The sequence below is a fragment of the Oncorhynchus kisutch genome, linkage group LG4 (assembly GCF_002021735.2).
Source record: "Oncorhynchus kisutch isolate 150728-3 linkage group LG4, Okis_V2, whole genome shotgun sequence".
NCBI classification, from domain to species: Eukaryota; Metazoa; Chordata; class Actinopteri; order Salmoniformes; family Salmonidae; genus Oncorhynchus; species Oncorhynchus kisutch.
In genome coordinates, this window is record NC_034177.2 from 70,968,666 (window position 1) to 70,987,639 (window position 18,974).

Consider the following 18,974-nt stretch of genomic DNA (forward strand, 5'->3'; position numbering starts at 1 on the left):
AAATAGACTTGGTGAAAATAGAGTATGTGACATAACCTTGTCAAAGGTAATTTATCCCATTCTTAATCCAAGTGTACAACACCCTATAGAAACTAAAGTGTAGACTAGCATGGTCCTGTGTGTCTTTACCGTCCCTCCCTACCCCTCTGTGTAGTAGGAGTTGGCCAGGTAGAGCTGCTCTGTCTGACGACGTGGACAGGGGGAAAATACAGATTTACCCGACTTCACCTTTACTGCCCCGCGTAATACGATTACTGCTTAACGTCATGAGCATTTGCTCAAGCCGAGAGAGAGAGAGCGTCTGAATTTCAACGAGTAGTTGATTTCTGTAAGCTATGTGCTGTGCGCAGCAGAGTTTCGATGCTTGATATTCGTGCTTGCCAACAGAAATATACTAACGCGTACAATAGTTGTTATTTCTGGCCACCGAGTTTCCCTTTTAAGTGTAGGCGAGAGACAGGGGGCGGTCGAGGGCTGATGTGCTTGTGTGAGGATGTGTTCTAGTGTCAGTTGGCTTCTGTGACAATCGGAATAGGATTTGGGTGCTTTCGGAGACAACATGGTAAGAAATTATTTTACGTTTGATATGACCGTCGTAATATTTGGACTTCAGTAAGGGAATAATGTGTAGATGTCGTTGAAATGTATTTGAATGTTTGTAGCCTGCAGCCTATGTAATATATTCGATTATATAAACTATTGTGTTTGTTGTGTATGGTTCTATGATCTAGTCTAGTCCTTTCAAATAAAATGACTAAATGCAGTGTATAATAAATTCAGTATAGGGGGATGCCAGTAATAAACCATTTTAACGTGTTAATAATTATTAGCACTATATTTCATCATTGACATTGCGTCACCATGGTTAAACTACTTTACCCAGGGTAGACTACCGTTCCGTTAATCTCTTGAAAGTGAAGTTTTAAATCACACTGAGTGCATCAGCGTTCACATTGGATTACGCAAGGGTGATATACTATTAATGTTTTACTGTAAACTGTAGCTGCAGGCAAAACCAAGCGTTGTTTCACGATAAGCAGTCGCTTTAAGGACGTCATGTCCCCCCGAGTCGAATGATCAGCGCTTTTGTTTTATGCGAAGCATCCAAAAATCACACATTTCTCCACTGAGTCAAGGAGCTATATAGCGCCTTCACGCGCATGGGTCGGGTCTCTCTCTTTCTCTCTCTCTCGCTCTTTCTCGTTCTCTCTCTCGCCTGTGGATTTACCTCAAGGCTTGAACAGCCACACACCTTCTGCAGCCCAATTCCTGGCAGCTACCTTCCATTCGTCTTTTTTTCTGATAAATATTTAGATACTGTTTATTTATTTCGAAAATTGGATACAACTGTGTCACTCTGATGTGCATGGAGCCATGTGCACAGATCAGGTTTAAAGTTTCAGTTTAAAGTTTTAATGTCACATGCACAAGTACAGTGAAATGCCTTACTTGCAAACTCAAAGACCAACAATGCAATAATCAATGACAATTAATAATAATGTAATACCAACAAAAAAAAACACGAGAAATAAGAAGAAATATGAAGAAATTAATAAGTAAGTAAGCATACTATATACAGGGTTAGTTCCAATGCCATATTTACAATGTGCAGGGATACTGGAGTGATGGAGGTAGATATGTATAGGGTAACGTAAGAGGGTAACGTAAGACTGTTTAAGATAAACAGTACCAGCAACTTGTTTGTGAGTGGGTGTGCATGTGTGTCAGTGGCAATTTTAGCATTTAAATCTTTGTGGGGCAGGCCAGCAAAGTTTTATGCATGCCAGCAAAGTCACAACACTAAACAATATATCAATTGCACTATAACGGTGACAAACGGGGCCCACAAACTGTTAGGGCCTACATAAAGCTGTCCCAACCGAAGAGCTATCTTTACCACCGCTACAGCTGGCTATCAGCAGAGCCTTGTCTGGCAGCGAAAGAGTTCATTCAGCCTCATTTAGTGCCTTTTTAAAAAACATAGCTGATATGGCTACCCTGCTTAAACATTTTTTTTTTACTGACAATTGAGATGTACAAACTATGGCATAAGGGAGCGATGAGCAGATAAGAGGTAATCCGTAATTTCGATTAAGACATTAATGAGCAAGCTAAGACGACGTAGTCTATATAACTATTTGTTCAGCACTTTTTAAATGTACAGTGACATAATTCAGAGCATGGGCATTATAGTATTCTCCCTGTACAACAAGTCAGAACCATAGGATAAATAAAGGGGGCATATGAGCAGACAATGGAAGCTCTTAAAGTATTCGACAATGACATTTCTCTAAAAACAGGCTATAGGCTACATTTGCACCACCAAGTCAAACAGCAGGCTAAGTTATGAGGGGGAATGTGACCAAATTATTAGGGCAAGGCACATGGGCTACTAATAGATTACTACACAACATACACTTAGTATTACTTTCTCTGCTACAGTATACATATCTCCCTGGCATAGTACATAATTTATGTAGCAGCATACAATATATTTTTGGACCATTGTGCTGTGCTCACTTGAACAGGAAGGTGGTGCTGAAGTCCTTCTTGTGGGTAAATTTTGTCATGTAACTGGCATTCTCTTAATTTACGGGGCTTTCAAGACAATCGGGAACTCGGAAATGAACTAGATTGAATCATGATGTCACTTATCTTCAGGTAGGTGCACTAGAGGAGGTCAGAGTTCCTAACTTGGAATTCCGAGTTGGATGACCATTAAAAAAATGATTTTCCTAGTCTGAGCTCAGTTGTCGGTTTCCAGGTGTTTTTAACGTTACAGAAGTCATGATGGATTGACAGCATGGCCAATGTATTCAACCTTTTCTGGTTCATGGTGTTGCTTGTGAATGTTAATAATTTTAAGCTTGGAAAGAGACACTTAAACCCAGACTTGGACCACACACACTCTCCACTGAATAGCAGGCAGGGGAAGCAAAATAGTGATTAATTTGCAACGCTTGCAGTTAGCCACTGATTCCTTCCAAACCACTCATTGTTGAATTTGCGATTTCTGACTAACTAGCATGGTATTCTTTCACTGTAATAGCTACTGTAAATTGGACAGTGCAGTTAGATTAACAAGAATTTAAGCTTTCTGCCAATATCAGATATGTCTATGTCCTGGGAAATTGTCTTGTTACTTACAACCTCATGCTAATCGCATTAGCCTACGTTAGCTCAACTGTGCCGTGGAAGGGACAGTGATCCCGAAGAGGTAACTAAAATCTCAAATTTGGACTCATCAGAACAAAGGACACATTTCCACCGGTCTATTGTCCATTGCTCATGTTTCTTGGCCAAAGCAAGTCTCTTCTTTGTTACGGCTTTCTTCCGTCGAAGGCGAGTCGGACCAAAATGCAGCGTGGTTAGTTCGATACATGTTTAATGAATGAATAAACACGACAAATACAAAAACAAGAAACGGAACGTGAAAACCTATACAGCCTATCTGGTGAATACAAACAAACTGAGACAGGAACAATCACCCACAAAACACACAGTGAAACCCAGGCTACCTAAATATGGTTCCCAATCAGAGACAACGAGAATCACCTGACTCTGACTGAGAACCGCCTCAGGCAGCCATAGACTATGCTAGACACCCCTCCTGAGCCACAATCCCAATACCTACTAAAACCCCAATACAAAAACACAACACAAAATAAACCCATGTCACACCCTGGCCTGACTAAATAAATATATAAACACAAAATACTAAGACCAGGGCGTGACATTCTTCTTATTGGTGTCCTTTAGTAGTGTTTTCTTTGCATCAATTAGATCATGAAGGCCTGATTCATGCAGTCTCCTCTGAATAATTGATGTTGAGATGTGTCTGTTACTTGAATTCTGTGAAGCATGTATTTGGGCTGCAACTTCTGAGGCGGGTAACTCTAATGAACGTATCCTCTGCAGCAGAGGTAACTCTGGGTGTTCCTTTCCTGTGGTGGTCCTCATGAGAGCCAGTTTCATCATAGCGCTTGATGGTTTTGTAACTGCATTTGAAAAAACTTTGAAAGTTCTTGACATTTTCTGGATTGACTGAACTTCATGTCATCTTCCCTTTTTAAATGATTTTTTTTACATTTTCATCTAAAATTGCATACCCAAATCTAACTGCCTGTAGCTCTGGCCCTGAAGCAAGGATATGCATATTCTTAATACCACTTGAAAGGAAACACTTTGAAGTCTGTGGAAATGTGAAAGGAATGTAGGAGAATATAGCACATTCTATCTGGTAAAAGATAATACAAAGAAAAAAACAACCGTTTTTTTTGTAATTTCTTTGTAACATCAGCTTTGAAATGCAAGAGAAAGGCCATGATGTAATATTCCAGCCCAGTTCCTATTTAGATTTTGGCCACTAGATGGCAGCAGTGTATGTGCAATGTTTTAGATTGATCCAATGAACCATTGCATTTATGTTCAAACTGTTGTATCAAGACTGCCCAAATGTGCCTAATTGGTTTATTAATAACTTTTCATGTTCAAAACTGTGCACTCTCCTCAAACAATAGCATGGTATTCTTTCACTGTAATAGCTGTTGTATATTGGACTGTGCAGTTAGATTAACAATAATTTAAGCTTTCTGCCAATTAAGATATGTCGATAGTATGTCCTGGGAAATGTTCATGTTACTTACAACCTCATGCTAATCGCATTAGCCTATGTTAGCTCAAGACTCCCGTGGACGGGACACCGATCCTGAAAGTAATGATGGACTGTCAATTCTCTTTGCTTATTTGAGCTGTTCTTGCCATAATATGGAGATTGTCTTTCACCAAATAGGGCTATTCTCTGTGTACCACCTACCCTGTCACAACACAAATGCATTAAGAAGGAAAAAAAATCCACAAATGAACTTTTAACAAGTCACACCTGTTAATTGACGCTGGTTGAGAGAATGCCAAGGATGTGCAATGCTGTCATCAAGGCAAAGGCTACTTTGAAGAATCTCAAATATAAAATATATTTTGGTTTGTTTAAAACTTTTTTGGTTACTACACATATGTGTTATTTCATAGTGTGTTATTTTCATATGTGTTATATCATAGTTTTGTTGTCTTCACTATTATTCTACAATGTAGAAAATAGTAAAAATGAAGAAAAGCCCTGGAATGAGTAGGTGTGTCTAAACTTTTGACTGTTACTGTATTTAAATATATATATAATATATATATTATTTTTTTAGCTAAACAGGCGGGGCTAAAAACAGCCTCTGCCCCACCTGCCCTGAATGACAGGTCACCACTGGTGTGTGTAGAGTCAGTAGAAATGTACAGGGCATTCGGAAAGTATTCAGACCCCTTGGCTTTTTCCCAGAATTTGTTACGTTAACGCCTTATTCTAAAATGAATTACATTATTTTTGTCCTCATCCATCTCCACATAATACCCCATAATGACCAAATGAATACAGCTTTTTTTAATGTATGCACAGATCCTTTGTTAAGAGACTCGAAATTGAACTCTGATGCATCCTGTTTCCATTGATCATCCTTAGGCTGTTTCTACAACTTGATTGGCATCCACCTGTGGTATATTCAATTGATTGGACTTGATTTGGAAAGGCACCCAAATCAAATCACATTTATTGGTCACATACACGTGGTTAGCAGATGTTATTACGAGTGTAGCAAAATGCTTGTGCTTCTAGTTCCGACAGTGCAGCAATATCTAACAAGTAATATGAAACAATTTCACAGCAAATACCTAATACACACAAATCTAATTAAAGGAATGGAATAAGAATATATAAATATATGGATGAACAATGACAGAGTGCATAGGCTAAAATGCAATAGATAGTATAGAATACAGTATATACAGTTGAAGTCAGAGGTTTACATACACTTAGGTTGTATTCATTAAAACTCATTTTTCAACCACTCCACACATTTATTGTTAAGAAACTATAGTTTTGGCAAGTCAGTTAGGACATCTACTTTGTGTTTGACACAAGTAATTTTCAAACAATTGTTTACAGAGAGATTATTTCACTTATAATTCACTGTATCACAATTCCAGTGGGTCAGAAGTTTTCATACACTAAGTTGAGTGTGACTTTAAACAGCTTGGAAAATTCCAGAAAATGATGTCATGGCTTTAGAAGCTTCTGATTGGCTAATTGACATCATTTGAGTCAATTGTAAGTGTAACTGTGGATGTAGTTCAAGGCCTACCTTCACACTCAGTGCCTCTTTGCTTGACATCATGGGAAAATCAAAAGAGATCAGCCAAAATTGCAGTCTGGTTCATCCTTGGGAGCAATTTCTAAATGCCTGAAGGTACCAGGTTTATCTGTACAAACAATAGTACGCAAGTATAAACACCATGGGACCACGCAGCTGTCATACCGCTCAGGAAGGAGACACTTTCTGTATCCTAGAGATGAATATACTTTGGTGTGAAAAGTGCAAATCAATCCCAGAACAACAGCAAAAGACCTTGTGAAGATGCTGGATGAAAAAGGTACACAAGTATCTATATCCACAGTAAACAAGTCCTATATCGGCATAACCTGAAAGGCCGCTCAGCAAGGAAGACGCCACTGCTCCAAAACCGCCATAAAAAAGCCAGACTACGGTTTGCAACTGCACATGGGGACAAAGATCGTACTGTTTGGAAAAATGTCCCTTGGTCTGATGAAACAAAAAATAGAACTGTTTGGCCATAATGACCGTCGTTATGTTTGTAGGAAAAAGGGGGATGCTTGCAAGCCGAAGAACACCATCCCAAATACATTTAAACTCAGTTTTTCACAACAGGCAGTGGCTCAGATGGTTGTTGTCCTTGATGATCTTTTTGGCCTTCCTGTGACATCAGGTGCTGTTTATATAAGATCCCACATTTCAAAGTGCGTGTCTGAGAAGAAACGAAGCCATGAGGTCGAATACATTTTCCGTAGAGCTCCGAGACAGGATTGTGTTGAGACACAGATCTGGGTAAGGGTACCAAAAAATGTACCAACAACCCTATGGTCACTCTGACAGAGCTCCAGAGTTCTTCTTTGGAGAGGTGGAGAACCTTCCAGGTGGAGAACCATCTCTGCAGCACTCCTCCAATCAGGCCTTTATGGTGGAGTGGACAGATGGAATCCACTCCTCAGTAAAAAGCACATGACAGCCAGCTTGGTGTTTGCAAAAAGACTCTCAGACCATGATTAACAGGATTCTCTGGTCTGATGAAACCAAGATTGGCACCATCCCTGCTGTGAAGCATGGTGGTGGCAGCATCATGCTGTGGGGATGTTTTTCAGTGGCAGGGACTGGGAGACTAGTCAGGGTCGAGGGAAAGATAAACATAGCAAAGGTTAGAGAGATCCTTGATGAAAACCTGCTCTAGAGCTCTCAGGACTTCAGACTGGGGTGAAGGTTGACCTTCCAACAGGACAACAACCCTAAGCACACAGCCAAGACAACGCAGGAGTTGCTTCGGGACAAGTCTCTGTATGCCCTCGAGTGGCCCAGCCAGAGCCCGAACTTGAACCTGATTGAACATCTCTGGAGAGACCTGAAAATAGCTGTTCAGCGACGCTCCCCATCCAACCTGACAGAGCTTGAGAGGATCGGCAGCGACGAATGGGAGAAACTCCCCAAATATGTGTGCCAAGAATACTCGAGACTGTAATCGCTGCCAAAGGTGCTTCAACAAAGTATTGAGTAAATGGTCTGAATACCTATGTAATATTTCAGTTTTTATTTTTTATACATTTCTAAAAACCTGTTTTTGATTTGTCATTATAGGGTATTGTGTGTAGATTGATGAGGAAAATAAACAATTTAATCAATTTTAGAATAAGGCTGTAACATAACAACATGTGGAAGATGTCAAGGGGTCTGAATACTTTCCAAATGCACTGTATGTGCATATACTTTGTGAGTGAGCAGATGATGGAATGAGTGTGAGTGTGTAGGGCCCTCTGAGTCTGCATAGATACAGTTAAAGGTCAATGAATATAAAAGGTCAATTCAGATCATCCGTGTAGCGATTTTGTTAGCTATTTGTCAGTCTTATTGCTTGGGGATAGAAGCTGTTTTAGAGCATGTTGTTGCCAGACTTGATGCACCGGTACCGCTTGCCATGTGGAAGCAGAGAGAATAGTCTATGGCTTGGGTGGTTGGAGTCTTTAAAGATTTTCCAGGCCTTTGTACCACACCGCCTGATATAGATTTCCTGGATGGCAGGAGTCTAGGCCCCAGTGATGTACTGGCTGTCCGCACCACACTCTGTAGCTCCATGTGATCGAGGGCAGTGCTATTGCCATACCAGGCAGTGATGCAGCCATTCAAAATGTATAACTTTTTGAGGATTTGAGGGCCCATGACAAACCTTTTCAACCTCCTGGGGTGTAAGAGGTGCGGTCGTAGAGTACATGCCCCTTTGCCCTTCCAGGCTCCAAAGTGCCCTTTCAGGTGGTGGTAAATATATATATATATATTTTTTTTTTGTCATTGTAGTTCAGAACCCACTGCCCGCAAGTTGTCATGTTCGCCACCCCCCATTCTGTCTGTTGGTTGCACCTGTTGTTAAGCCCTGTACAGAGCTTACAGTCACCCTGTTGTGCCTTTTTCTCCAATCTGCCCTCTAAAGAGATTGTGCACGGCCGGTATCCAAACAGCACTCTTACCCAATGAGAAAGGGGGGACACTAAGGGTAGCTGTCACGTCCTGACCATAGAAAGCCTTTATTTTCTATGGTGGAGTAGGTCAGGGCGTGACTGGGGGGTGTTTTAGTTGATTATTTCTATGTGTATTCTATGTTTTCTATTTCTTTGTTGGCCGGGTATGGTTCCCAATCAGAGGCAGCTGTCTATCGTTGTCTCTGATTGGGGATTATACTTAGGCAGCCTTTTTCCACTTGTTTGTGGGATCTTGTTTTTGTATTGTTGCTTTTGAGCCCTACAAAACTATACGTTTGTTTGTTTTGTTACTCTTTATTGTTTTGTTGCTGGTTCACATTTTAAATAAATTATGATGAACCCAAACCACGCTGCGCTTTGGTCCACTCCTTATAACGATCGTGAAAGTAGTGCTGCCACGCCTCTGATAATGCCCCTGGTTCACATGTACATTATAGGTCAATGCTTTCGAAGTTGTTTGTGTGTAGGCCTGCATGCGTGGTCATATATTCGGAGAGGGGTGCTCATCTCAGGAAAAGAGATGAGTGATTTGTTTCTCCATTAAACTTTAAATTTGGTGACTTGTGGCAGAGAGCAGGAGTGGTCAGCCTTGGTTAGCCCGACATAGGGCACCGCACAGTGAACGCAATGGCGTCCTAGATTGCTAGGATGCGGAGCCCGTAACATAGTTTGTGAAAAGTCCTAAGGTTTAGGCCTGACTGTTATTGAAGGCAGTCCTATAATTCATTACTCTTTGTCTGTCCATCTGAATTGTATAATGTGAAGAAACCTTCTGCCCTTTTCTCCACACAGGCACATAACTCCGACTATGGTAGACAGTGGTAGGACACACTGTGACTTGTCTTATGTGCGGATTACCACAGCTGGAGTTTTTGTGTATATGTTCCAGGCGTCGCATTCATTGCATGGCGTCCTATACTGTATATGACTAGCCTTTGACATGCTCTATGCATCCAAGCCACAGTATAGGACTACATCAGCAGGATGTGTTTAGTATCTGAGTTAAATTAGTTCTATTCTGCCTGAGGTTACATTGACTTGTGTAATCCCTGGTTTGCTAAACCTCTTCTCTTGTTAAGACTATCCCTTAATAACTATTGACAAGGAGATTTTGTCAATAGTTGAGTGATGTATAATCTCCCTCAAGACATCTCAATGCAAGTCAGAAGACATGTGGCATTGAGTTTATAATGAAGCGATGGAATTCAATTAAATCTGCAACGCAGCACACACAGAATGTGTATAGCCTAAGACAAAATCATTCCCTTACATTCTCCTCCTTGTACGCATTGCACAGTTTGAGAGTTCTGGACTGCACCAAAGGAGCTAGGCGAATGATGCCAGGTCTTCAGTACATGACACGAGGACCTCCTTACATTACTCTATCTTTATTGTCAGTAAGAGAAGAGGAGGCTCAAGGCATCTTAAGACCAAAGAGGTTATAATGCTCTGATAACTAATCAGATCCAGAGGCTATACATTGTCCATTCTAATATAATGAAGTACTTCTTTAGATGTATGAATGTACAGTAGAGAATAGCATAGGGAATGATGGGTAGGCCAAAAAAATACATGAAAACACCAGTATTCAAGATGGCCTCACTCTACATATTGTGCAACTGGGACTTGTCTTTCTTTTCATCAAAATGCTATGTGAGCCAAATAGATATTGGAGACAATTTTATAACTCACAGCATTGTGTGTTCTGATTGTTGTAGTAGTAGTAGTAGTAGTAGTAGTTTGCACTTGTGACTCATTGCCTCTTCATTATTACCCTGGGCTCATGCGAGGAAGGTTTGCGTGTATGTGTGTATGTTTGTGTTTTTATGTTATAAAGCACAAATTAAACAAGGTTGGAACACTACCATGACTAACTAATGGTTCCCTCTCATCTGGCGCAACACTGCAAGTGTGAGACATATTACAGTGTTATTAATTGAAATGAAGCGTTTATGTTTTACCTCGTGTGGGTTTTTCTTATTTTCTAGAAATATTTCCCTAAAGCGAACCTTTTGAGGTATTGTCAGTTTAAATGTGGCTGTTTGAAGGTCGTGTCAATGGTCACATTTGGGTGTTGTTCAGTTATTTTGTTGAGTGCTGACATAACAAAGACCATATCCCACGATGCTGTGTTGAACATTTGCATAGTCCCAGTGGGATTTCAGTCAAGGTCATTGAGCACTGACAGAAATATGGTAGGATGACAATAACCATGTGGTGACAGAAGCAATTATAAGGAGGTCAAAAGATTACAGTACATGCAGGATATGACCTTGTGAGTTCACATATACAGTAACCTCTTACTGTTAGTAATACACACAAGGTGATGGATGGCCTTACGCACAATCCAAAATGACATTTAGCTAAATGTAAGGGAGACATTCCACCAGTAGTTGATGACACCCGTGGTCAGCGATACCTGAAATGATTTTACTCGGTCCGGATGTGGAGACGGAGATGATCCAGGATCGCTAGAAAGACTTGTCCTTACCCCCACCACCCCCGTGCTTCAATTTCCCCAGACATTGTGTGAGATGCAGGGCTGTATTAAGATCTAACCTTCTATGCGTACATGCCACGTTTATCAAGAGGGCTGGTTCAGGTTGAGCACTCTTATCAAATCAGCCCATAATTAGACGCTGAGGGACATTAGACTGTCTGGTGCTACTCTGACACCTGGAGTGGCCTGAAGTAGGAACAGAGGCATGGCACAGGGACAGTGGCACAAAATCAAAGGTTATTACTGACAGCAGGGGAGGGTTCATATCAGGGCAGGGCTGATTGTGGGTAGATCATGAGGACTTCATTAACATTTTCCAGGTGGGGTCTTGCTCTCTCTCTCTCTTAACATGTATCTTCCGCAATGCTTTGGCGATACGGAGTGAATCCGGAGTGAAAGTGATTGCAGGTCTTACTTCCTTCAATATCCCTTTTGTATCTCTACACACGTGAGCAAGCCTTGGGCTGTCCATTTGGTATTGTCACAATATTTTTTGCTAAATTAATAGTCTAACCACTTTGAGCTAGCTGATCCAAAGATAATGCCGCCTTTGCGTTGTCACTCACACACACACACACACACACACACACACACACACACACACACACACACACACACACACACACACACACACACACACACACTGTGGAGTAGTTCAGTGGCCTGCATAAAGAGACGTTCTATAGTTCAAAGAATCATCACATTGTCCGTGCTTAAGGGGTTCCAGCCATCCTCAGACAATGGGATGTGTGAAGATAATGGGATGGGGGTCAAAGATGCATATTAAAGTTCTTGCTTCCAACTAATGTTTTTATGTGCTTGGACTGAGGTTTTTGGGGATTACTATGATGTAGTTCTAATTGGAATGTAACTCCCAGGTTGGAAGTAGCAAATTGCTCCCTTTTTTATCACAGCTAGCTGGACCCCTCTTTGGTTGTTACCATTAGCAGATCCATTCTACCCACTGAAATGCTCTCTGAAACTATAAGAGGTAAGTGAACACTGATACTTCATTCAAACAGACTTCGGCTGTTAGTTCAATAACGTTTTTAGAGAAGAGAAGTGGTTGACTTGAATACTAGATGTGTTTAAGGTTGGCTGTTTTTAGCTGAGATTGAATGGTGGCAATATGATTTAAAATGGATTGGAATTTTAAAAGGCATTTATTGTGCAATACCTTGTTCTCTTTCACTGTCAATGTCAGGTTTGGTATGCATTCTTGCAGATGTAATTTATTTTGTATGTGACTAAACCATTCAGCTCTTCAGTGTAATGGTGATCTATGCTGACTATACATAAATGTTTTGTAAGGTAGAAGTTATGTTGAATGTTGGTCATGCTATAGAAGCCCTGGTAGAACTGGGGGCATTGTTAAAGAGTCTGATTGTGTGTGGCTCAGCCAGGAGCAGGCTAGCAGCAAAAAACATCCTATTTTGAGTTATCATGCATTATACCTAGCAAGCATTTGAGTCAGCTAAAATGTTAATGTTATGTCTTTGCTACAGCATGTATACCCATCTATTTCACATTGCATTTGATGATTAATAGCTGTCACCGTAAAGAATGACAACAGCCTTTATATGTGACTAGGCGTATGTCACACGCCAATACTTCAAAGGAGAGGTATTTGAAGGGAAACATATATTTTTTCACCAAAATGTGTTTTTCTGTCAGAAATGCCAACTGGAACATGTGAACTTCATGTGCCTTAATAACAAACATGGACCCCATCTGCTAATATGAATACAATTGTTAAATTATGAGTCTAGTTGTTTTAGCCACAGAAAAAGTCAGGAACCTTCCCGCTAGGTATGATTGGCTGAGATAATGGTTGGGCTGGATATGCCGAGAGATAAGTTTGGACTGGTAGCCATGTAGCATGCTTCTGTCTGTAACATGAGTTCTTCAGTATTTGTCGGTAATAATTATAACGCTGCTTTTTTGAAAGATATCACAAAGAACTGCAAAAGTCTTGCTAATGCTCTACACTTTCTGGTGGACTGAGTTTTTAAATCAGTGGAATACCAAGTGGAAGCAGAGCAAAATAACTCTGGTGTTTGATTGCAAATATGCGGAGGAAGTTGAAAAGATAACACAAAGAAAGCTATTGTATAAAACACCTGTCTCTGGATTACATCTTCAAACTAAGGGCAACCATGACATCCGTGACAGAGAGGGAATAGCATTCATCCATTTATATGGGTAAGAGAGTCTAGCTAGCTACATTTTCCGATATTATATGTTTCTAATTTTGTCAGAAAGTCATTTTCATTGCCAGTTAAAGTGTACTGTTAACTAGCTAGCTGACGTTAGCTGGCTAGCTTGCTAGCTAACGTTATGTGTATGATCTTTGTAGTAATGTAATTTGTAACTCAGAAATCCATTTGCATTGCTAGTCATACCCTAATATTAGCTAGCTAGCCAACATTGAACCTAGTTGGTTAGCTTTAGCTACCTGCAGATTCATGTATGGTAGTAATGTTATGAGTTGGGATTATGTTTCATTGTTCAGCGAGCTAGCTAGCTACATGTCTAAACAAAAGACTCCACTATGCAAGTAACCAATTCATTTTTTTAAAATGATCTGGTAGTATGCCCTGCTTTTATTTCATCACACGCACAACTGCAAACAATTTTCTGTAATTAGCTTGCCATGAACTTGTAAATAAGGATCTTGTTGTGAGTTTATTTTCCTGTAATAATGTATACAAATTAGCTTAAGTGTCACGATCGCTGTCTTCAAATTCCCTGTCATAAATGAGCCAAGGTGCAGCGTGCATGTAATTTTAAAAAATTTAATCGAAGTGAAACCTTCACAAAAAAAACAGAAACCGAACGTGATGCAACCGTGGCGTACACAAACACTCACAGAAAATAAATAATTACCCACAAACACAGGTAGACTTTTTCGCACCTAAGTATGATTCCCAATCAGAGACAATGATAGACAGCTGCCTCTGATTGGGAACCATACCCGGCCAAAAAACAAGGAAATAGAAAACATAAAATGCCCACCCAAATCACACCCTGACCTAACCAAATAGAGAAATAAAAAGGCTCTCTAAGGTCAGGGTGTGACATTAAGTTACGATACTGTCAGCTATGAACTGGCTAGCCAGCTAACTTAATTTAAAGCTAGACATGAACCAAAACATTGTTTAGAAAGTTGCTTTTAGTTGGCTGGTTTGCTAGATTGACATATACTAAATCATTTTTTTAATGGATGGGTTTATTGGTGTTACAATTTTAATTTAAAGAATATTTATGATGTCACTGTGACAACTGATAAGACATGTCGATAGACGTAGTATAAACCAGCCTTTAGTCTTGGACCCGGCCGACCCGGCGAATGGCGACTGGGAAAGCTGCCGTTACCGTCAATATTACTCGCCAACGTGCAATCATTGGACAATAAATTAGACGAGGTACAATCACAAATATCCTACCAACGGGACATCAAAAACTGTAATATCCTATGTTTCACGGAATCGTGGCTGAATGACGACATGGATATTCAGCTAGCGGGATACACGCTGCACCGGCAGGATAGAACAGCACACTCGGGTAAGACGGGGGGGGGGAGGTCTGTGCATATTGTAAACAACACCTGGTGCACGAAATCTAAGGAAGTCTCTAGATTTTGCTCGCCTAAAGTAGAGTATATTGTGATAAATTGCAGGCCACATTACTTGCCTAGAGACTTGTTCCGGGATTCTTCCAATTACATTGAGGAATACACCACATCAGTCACTAGCTTTATCAATAAGTGCATTGAGGACGTCGTCCCCACAGTGACTGTACATACAGTGCCTTGCGAAAGTATTCGGCCCCCTTGAACTTTGCGACTTTTTGCCACATTTCAGGCTTCAAACGTAAAGATATAAAGCTGTAGTTTTTTGTGAAGAATCAACAACAAGTGGGACACAATCATGAAGTGGAACGACATTTATTGGATATTTCAAACTTTTTTAACAAATCAAAAACAGAAAAATTGGGCGTGCAAAATTATTCAGCCCCTTTACTTTCAGTGCAGCAAACTCTCTCCAGAAGTTCAGTGAGGATCTCCGAATGATCCAATGTTGACCTAAATGACTAATGATGATAAATACAATCCACCTGTGTGTAATCAAGTCTCCGTATAAATGCACCTGCACTGTGATAGTCTCAGAGGTCCGTTAAAAGCACAGAGAACAAGGAACACACCAGGCAGGTCCGAGATACTGTTGTGAAGAAGTTTAAAGCCGGATTTGGATACAAAAATATTTCCCAAGCTTTAAACATCCCAAGGAGCACTGTGCAAGCGATAATATTGAAATGGAAGGAGTATCAGACCACTGCAAATCTACCAAGACCTGGCCGTCCCTCTAAACTTTCAGCTCATACAAGGAGAAGACTGATCAGAGATGCAGCCAAGAGGCCCATGATCACTCTGGATGAACTGCAGAGATCTACAGCTGAGGTGGGAGACTCTGTCCATAGGACAACAATCAGTCGGATATTGCACAAATCTGGCCTTTATGGAAGAGTGGCAAGAAGAAAGCCATTTCTTAAAGATATCCATAAAAAGTGTTGTTTAAAGTTTGCCACAAGCCACCTGGGAGACAGACCAAACATGTGGAAGAAGGTGCTCTGGTCAGATGAAACCAAAATTGAACTTTTTGGCAACAATGCAAAACGTTATGTTTGGCGTAAAAGCAACACAGCTCATCACCTTGAACACACCATCCCCACTGTCAAACATGGTGGTAGCAGCATCATGGTTTGGGCCTGCTTTTCTTCAGCAGGGACAGGGAAGATGGTTAAAATTGATGGGAAGATGGATGGAGCCAAATACAGGACCATTCTGGAAGAAAACCTGATGGAGTCTGCAAAAGACCTGAGACTGGGATGGAGATTTGTCTTCCAACAAGACAATGATCCAAAACATAAAGCAAAATCTACAATGGAATGGTTCAAAAATAAACATATCCAGGTGTTAGAATGGCCAAGTCAAAGTCCAGACCTGAATCCAATCGAGAATCTGTGGAAAGAACTGAAAACTGCTGTTCACAAATGCTCTCCATCCAACCTCACTGAGCTCGAGCTGTTTTGAAAGGAGGAATGGGAAAAAATGTCAGTCTCTCGATGTGCAAAACTGATAGAGACATACCCCAAGCGACTTACAGCTGTAATCGCAGCAAAAGGTGGCGCTACAAAGTATTAACTTAAGGGGGCTGAATAATTTTGCACGCCCAATTTTTCAGTTTTGAATTGTTAAAAAAGTTTGAAATATCCAATAAATGTCGTTCCACTTCATGATTGTGTCCCAGTTGTTGTTGATTCTTCACAAAAAAATACAGTTTTATATCTTTATGTTTGAAGCCTGAAATGTGGCAAAAGGTCGCAAAGTTCAAGGGGGCCGAATACTTTCGCAAGGCACTGTACATACCCCAACCAGAAGCCATGGATTACAGGCACCATTCGCAATGAGCTAAAGGGTAGAGCTGCCGCTTTCAAGGTGCGCAACTCTAACCCGGAAGCTTGCAATAAATCCTGCTATGCCCTGCGACGAACCATCAAACCGGCAAAGTGTCAATACAGGGCTAAGATTGAATCATACTACACCGGATCCAACGGTCGTCGGATGGGGCAGGGCTTGCAAACTATTACAGACTACAAAGAGAAGCACAGCTGCTAGCTGCCTAGTGACACGAGCCTACCAGATGAGCTAAATCACTTCTATTCTCACTTTGAGGCAAGCAACACTGAGGCATGCATGAGAGCATCAGCTGTTCCGGACGACGGTGTGATGACGCTCTCCATTGCCGACGTGAGTAAGACATTTAAACAAGTCAACAGGCACAAGGCTGCGGGGCCAGACGGATTACCAGGACGTGTGCCCCAGGCATGTGCTGACCAACTGGCAGGTGTCTTCACTGACATTTTCAACATGTCCCTGATTGAGTCTGTAATACCAACATGTTTCAAGCAGTCCACCATAGTACCTGTGCCCAAGAACACAAAGGCAACCTGCCTAAATTACTACAGACCCGTAGCACTCATGTCCATAGCCATTAAGTACTTTTGAAAGGCTGGTAATGGCTCACATCAACACCATTATCCTGGAAACCCTAGACCCACTCCAATTTGCATACCGCCCAAACAGATCCACAGATGATGCAATCTCTATTGCACTCCACACTGCCCTTTCCCACCTGGACAAAAGGAACACCGATGCGAGAATGCTATTCATTGACTACAGCTCAGCATTCAACACCATACTACCCTCAAAGCTCATCACTAAACTAAGGAACCTGGGACTAAACACCTCCCTCTGCAACTGGATCCTGGACTTCCTGACAGGCCGCCCCCCAGTTGGGGAGTGTAGTTAGCAACACATCTGCCACGCTGATCCTCAAAACTGGAGCTCCACAGGGGTGCGTGCTGTCCCCTCCTGTACTCCCTGTTCACCCACGACTGCATGGCCAGGCACGACTTCAACACCATCATTAAGTTTGCTGACGACACAACAGTGGTAGGCCTGATCACCGACAACGACGAGACAGCCTATAGGGAGGAGGTCTGAGACCTGGCTGGGTGGTGCCAGAATAACAACCTATCCCTCAACCTAACCAAGACTAAGGAGATGATTGTGGACTGCAGGAAAAGGAGCACCGAGCACGCCCCCATTCTCATCTACGGGGCTGTAGTGGAGCAGGTTGAGAGCTTCAAGTTCCTTGGTGTCCACATCAATAACAAACTAGAATGGTCCAAACACACCAAGACAGTCGTGAAGAGGGCACGACAAAGCCTATTCCCCCTCAGGAAACTAAAAAGATTTGGCATTGGTCCTGAAATCCTCAAAAGGTTCTACAGCTGCAATATCGAGAGCATCCTGACCAGTTGCATCACTGCCTGGTACGGCAATTGTTTGACCGCAAGGCACTTCAGAGGTTAGTGCATACGGCCCAATACATCACTGGGGCAAAGCTGCCTGCCATCCAGGACCTCTACACCAGGCAGTGTCAGAGGAAGGCCCTAAAAATTGTCAAAGACCCCAGCCACGCCGGTCATAGACTGTCCTCACTACTACCACATGGCAAGCGGTACCGGAGTGCCAAGTCTAGGACAAAAAGGCTTCTCAACAGTTTTTACCCCCAAGCCATAAGACTCCTGAACAGGTAACCTAATGGTTACTCAGACTATTTGCATTGTGTGCCCCCCAACCCCTCTTTTACGCTGCTGCTACTCTCTGTTTATCATATATGCATAGTCACTTTAACTATACATTCATGTACATACTACCTCTATTGGCCCTACCAACCAGTGCTCCCACACATTGGCTAACCGGGCTATCTGCATTGTGTCCCACCACCCGCCAACCCCTCATACCTACATGTACATACCACCTCAATAAGCCTGACTAACTGGTGTCTGTAGCCTTGCTACTGTTATTTTCAAATGTCTTTTTACTGTTGTTTTATTTCTTTACTTACCTACACACACACCTTTTTTTGCACTATTGGTTGGAGCCTGTAAGTAAGCATTTCACTGTAAGGTGAATTCGGCGCACGTGACAAATACATTTTGATTTGATTTGATTTGACATCTTTGGTTGCTTAGTACACTACCACACTCACTATGTTTAGCACATGGCCTCACATGTGAATTCTTAAAAAATGGGTGAGACTAAAGCTTAAGAGAGTGTGAACGATGCTGAATGGTGTAGACAAATAAGAGCTCACCATTAGTTGTACCAAAATATCCAAGGGACGTTTTCTCAAAACAGAATGTGTTTCCCATTGTTCCTCAACAGTAGTGTATAATATATAATTTTCTAGCAGAGTCTGT

The 18,974-nt window shown here is 41.5% G+C and overlaps 1 protein-coding gene across 4 annotated transcripts in view; it reads left to right on the top strand.

Annotated features, from left to right (window-relative positions):
• Nucleotides 1-294: 294 nt before the first annotated feature.
• LOC109889942 (protocadherin-15-like) overlaps nucleotides 295-18,974 on the top strand; it is a 266,187-nt gene continuing 247,507 nt past the window's right edge. For 3 of the 4 annotated variants that reach the window (XM_031823570.1, XM_031823571.1, XM_031823569.1), the window contains exon 1: nucleotides 295-562. The gene's annotated coding sequence lies outside the window, so the exon portion shown is untranslated. The remainder of the gene's footprint in view (nucleotides 563-18,974) is intronic. The other variant, XM_031823572.1, reaches the window with a different exon arrangement.